This window comes from Sinocyclocheilus anshuiensis, unplaced genomic scaffold (genome assembly GCF_001515605.1).
Source record: "Sinocyclocheilus anshuiensis isolate Anshui unplaced genomic scaffold, SAMN03320099.WGS_v1.1 scaffold959, whole genome shotgun sequence".
Lineage (NCBI taxonomy): Eukaryota > Metazoa > Chordata > Actinopteri > Cypriniformes > Cyprinidae > Sinocyclocheilus > Sinocyclocheilus anshuiensis.
The window spans coordinates 722,342-727,659 of NW_015542406.1; the positions used below are offsets into that span (position 1 = coordinate 722,342).

Sequence of the window (5,318 nt, forward strand, 5' to 3'; positions counted from 1 at the left end):
ACCATATGCACTCAGCCAAGTCAATTTAGTTGGGAGCCTTAACGATAGAATTAGACTGTAATCCCCTTTAAGCTTCACTATGCTCTTGACATCATGGAAAGAGGTCTGCAAAGCCAATGTCATCATTTGATGTTGCTTAACTGTTTCACTGACACTTTGAATACCAACTATATGATTTGCACACTGTGAGTAGAAGCATGGTCAGAGCCTTTACTTTTCCATGCGCCATGAAAGGAAGAAAGGGCTCTAGCATCTAAATAGCTGAATACTGCTAAATTATGTTTTAGCCCATCATGTATTTAGTGTGCATTTAGCTAAATATGCTTTTTTAAATCATTATGTTTCAATATTAGAATGCTGGACTAATGAGAATGACATTTGTAACTTGTTTTCCAGTTAAAATATCTAAAAATAATTTACAAAAAAGATGCATACTGCATAAGAAATTAAGACTTTTTTTCAGAGATTGTATATTTTGTCTTACTTTGCTGATTTTTTCCCTCTTGTTTTTAACATCAAACCAAGTGAAAAAAGAATAGGCTAGTTTATTAGGGGGGAAAAAATATCATATCAAAGACTGAATTTTTTGTATTAATATCTTATACAGTGTTGTAGTAAATAATCATTAAATAATCATTATATATAATGTTAAACTGTACATAATATGTATCCCAAAATAGAAAATGCATCATGATCTTGTTCTTTGTTACACATTCTGCTCTTTTACTGTTCCAATTAATAATTTGTACCTGTTTAAACATTCTTGTCTCTCGATAAATATTGCATATCTTTTTGTAATAAATCATAAATCACGTTTTTGTATTACATTTTGGGGTATTGTAATAAAACAGGGTTGTGCACAGTATGTCCTACTGTGCACAACAACAAATTTTCCATATTTTAAATGCTTCTATCAATAGATAGACTTTGACTCAGACTGTTTAATCTTGTTTGTTTCTTAGTTTCACAGTTCTTCTACTTCATGAAGTCAAAGCATCAACGAAACAACCTGATGAGACCACTCACATCCCAAAAGGGTGTCCTGTCCTTCCATATGACATTGAATAAGTCCAGGACACAGGTACGATGATACATCACAGACGGCCTGCCAACTATAAACTATAATCACATGACCCAATCCACCCCTACCTCCTATATTGTGTATGTCCTCTGAATTTTGACAATCGGTTTAAAGTGTGTGCTGTTTTTGAAAGTGCAAGATAAATCTAGTACATTTCATCCTTTTTGCTACCCATTGTAATACCCTGAAAAGCTCTAGAAAATGTATTTCCCATTTCTGTGCAACAAATCATTTTTGTGCTCCATCAGATGTATTATTTATTAGATTACTCTATTTAGGAACTCCTTTAACATTTAAAAACACCCTTTCAGTGTAATTCAGGTCACAACTTACATAATGAACAAATGACCTAACTCCTCTGCAGCTGTGTGTGAATCGCATCCACATCTGATGTTGCGCTGGACTCTACGCATGCAGAGATCTCCGTACCCCAACCACCAGCGCAAGCTACATTTCAGGAATGCAAATGCCTCGGGCTCTGACAGCCTGTGATTTATCTCCTCATCTATCCTTGCACACATCTGCCTTTGCCCTTGTGTCTGCCTGTTGCTCATTCCACCCTCCCTCTCCCAGGAGGCTAGGGACTCCCCTGCCTGCCCTCAGAGTTGGCCCAGGGCAGCATTACAGCCGTCTCTGACCCAGCCACCCACCACTCCTCACCCGCCGTCCTGCCAGGGTCAGACGGTGCAGTGGTGGGATAAGAGGTCTCTTCTCCCGGAGGAGAGTGGCTCTGAACTGCCACAGCGCTGGTGTGAGTCTGCGAGCCGCTGCCACTGCAGCCTGCTAAGTGCTTTACAGTACAGCATGAAAACACAAGTGACCTAATAACCACACTCGCTCTCTGTCAACAAGGATTACGCTCTGCCTGGAGTAAGAGGAGGCTGCTGGCAGACAGGCAGCACTGTGTGTGCGTACATGTGTGTGCGGACAAACAGAGATGCAGGTTAGTTCTCCTCCTGACAGAGCTGCAGGAGAGCATCACACGAGCTGCAGCAGGGCCATCGAGCCTCCCAACGGAACGCTCCCAAAACCCCCTGTCTAAAAGCTTTAAACAACTGCTTACAATTCCACAGCGTCTACGCTGCTCCTCTCTCAACAGGCAGTGCGAGCAAGGACGTCTGCGGGCTCTCCACTGTTTGTCTCATCTTCGTAGCCTCTGGCCCCGCACGCAAACACACACAAACTTCTCGAAAACCGAGCCCCCTACACCTCGCACCACCCCACCCTGATTTCTCATTTACTAGTCCACACTTGTGCGCAGGCTGCTGAGAAATGGACGCCTGGTGTGAGGTCAGGTGTGATTCATCACGCTGCGTCTGGGCGAAGAGTTGACATTCGTAAAGGCACTCGCTCTGCTGCCATTGTAATTGAGTCTCCTTGTCTTTTCTAGGACACCAGCAAATATAACTATGTCAGGACGCCTCACAGCTATATATTACCCAGCCCAGTGAGAGAGACAAAGGGCGAGTTATCATTTGGGCAGCAGCTAAAGAGAGGGAGGGAGACACATCTGGACATTGGGTTTTGAAGGCTGGGGTGCTGCTTTTACAAGAGGGGTCGGTTCAATAAATGAAACTCAAATGTTACATTGAGAACATTTTCTGAAGAATGCCTTTTTTTATAGCCCTAGTATTTTTGTTCAATAAGTTGTTTCTTTCCAAAAGAATTCTTGTACATTTTATTTGTTTTATTTATTTATTTGTTTTTTATAAAATAAAAAAGGGGTTTAAAACATAAACATATACATTTTTTTTATGTATTCACGTTTCAGATTTTTTTATTCAACAAAGATATACATTTATATTAGGGGTGTAACGATTCACTCGTTTTATCGATGCATCGATTACACACCCTGACGATGCATATGCATCGATATTGAAACATGATTTTTGAATCGTGAATCGCCGATTTCAGACAGCAATCGATTTAAAACGCTAAAAATCGAATGAATCGCGATTTCTATAGCGATTCAATGCTTTCAAAATATATACACATTCAATTACTACAAGCACGAATTAATAGAGACCTTGAACAATGTTCGTGCTTCGCATCTCTCCTTCACGCGCTCCACTATTTACTGCCTATGTACCACCTGTTGTTTACACTGTTAAAGAGTTGGATTATCATGCTAAGCATTGACAAAGTTTCCAAAAACAATTTGGACGTATGACAGAGTATTTCTGTGCCAAAAATCTTACTTCCGGGTTCGTACAAATTTTTTTCGATCGTGGCTCTTAATGACGTAAACGAGGGTGGAACTCCTTATATGGGCATTTCTCCCAGAAGAACGCGCCCGCGCACGCATCGACCAGAGCAAGAGCGAGATCTTCATCCACGGTGAAAGCCGATCCGGCGATCCACAGAGCGAAGTTCCTGGCAGGACGAAACGGATATCATCCTCTTTTGGAAGGCCAAACAAAGTAGTTTCACTTTCACAACGAAACACACAGAACACAAACACACAGCCCCTTCATGACATGGCGGCGTTCTTTGCGTGAACATTTGGGCGGCGTTATGCAAATCTTCCCACATCGTGACGTAAACATGGGGGGGCGTGTTAGAACGAGCCGTTTTACATAAGTTATGCCATGTCATGCCATAGCATCATTAAACTAGCATCTAACAATGGACAAAAGTGTTTTTTGTTTTTTTCTAACCTATGGTTCTGTAACCATAAAGGCTTCTGTGTAATTTGCCCCCTGACTAAGCATTTAAAGAATTTAGGGGAAGCATTTAAATAATCCTGTGAATGCACTTAAAGAATGCAGAATAGAATCGTTAATCGAATCAAATCAAATTTAATTGTGAATCAAATCGAATTGAATCGTTCTAAATTTGCAAAAATCGTTCTTGAATCGAATCGAAAACCTATGAATCGTGAATTGAATCGATTCGCTGTCTACCCAAAGATTCACAGGCCTAATATATATGTATTTCATCACAGGAATAAATTGTATTTTAAAATCCTTAAAAATAGAGAGCTAGAGAGATAGTTAGCAGAGATGTTTATTCTGTCTGAGTTTGGCTTTACGGGAGTTTGGGGAAAGTGCCATGTGGTAATCGCTTTAGTTACTTTTCTTTCATTTTAAGGAGTTTGACATCGACATTGAGCTCATTTATGACTCCGATGCTTCTCCGTCAGAGGCCAGCGGCACCAAAAAAGGTAAGAAATACATTAAATATGAACGGAGTAGTGGTGCAGGGGCGTAGATCACGCAGGGGACGCGGGGGACGTATGTGGATGTATGAAAACAGTTGTTTACTTTTCACAGAATAACAGAAACATTTGGAAACATGAAGACAATAAACATATGATTGTGACAATATATAGTTTATTTGTGTTTTTCAAGTCATCTCCAGGTGATAAATAAATTATATGAACAATGCAGTGCTAATTGATAGCATTCATTACAGTACAAAAACTATTCTGCCTTATTATGTGATAAAAAAAAGTGTTTGTAGTATATAAACAAATCATTATTATTGGTTATTGTCCAGGAGTGTATCTGATTTCTTAGCCAATTAAAAGCTAGAAATAAGAGAAAGATTAAAGTTGCCTATAGACTACCAGTCAAACGTTTTTGAACAGTAAGATTTTTAATGTTTTTAAAGAATCTCTTCTGTTCACCAATTTATTTAAAATAACTTTTCTATTTAAATGTATTTTAAAATATAATTTATTCCTGTGATTTCAAAGCTAAATGTTTAGCATCATTACTCCATATGATCCTTCAGAAATCATTCTAATATTCTGATTTGCTGCTCAAAAAAAAAATATATATATATATTATGATGTTGAAAACAGCTGAGTAGATTTTTTTTCAGTTTCTTTGATGAATAGAACGTTCAGAAGAACAGCATTTATCTGAAATATAAATCTTTTGTAACATTATAAATGTCTTTATCGTCACTTTTGATCAACTTATAGCATCCTTGCTAAATAAAAGTATTAATTTCTATAATTTTTCAAAATTTTCCACACAAAAAAAAAATTATACTGACTCCAAGCTTTTGAATGGTATAGTATAATGTTACAAAAGCTTTTCATTGAAGATAAATGCTGATCTTTGGATCGTTCTATTCATCAAAGAATCCTGAAAAATGTACTCAACTGTTTTAAATATTGATAATAATAATAATTAAAAAAGGTTTCTTGAGTAGCAAATCAGCATATTAGTATGATTTCTGAAGGATCATGTGTGACAACTGAAGACTGGAGTAATGATGCTGAAAATTC

At 38.1% G+C, this 5,318-nt stretch overlaps 1 long non-coding RNA gene across 1 annotated transcript in view; it reads left to right on the top strand.

Annotated features, from left to right (window-relative positions):
- The first annotated feature begins 819 nt into the window (after nucleotides 1-819).
- Nucleotides 820-5,318, top strand: part of LOC107693028 (uncharacterized) — a 6,080-nt gene continuing 1,581 nt past the window's right edge. Inside the window, exons 1-2 of the long non-coding RNA XR_001634701.1 lie at nucleotides 820-1,081; nucleotides 4,172-4,244. This is a non-coding gene — a long non-coding RNA (uncharacterized LOC107693028). The remainder of the gene's footprint in view (nucleotides 1,082-4,171; nucleotides 4,245-5,318) is intronic.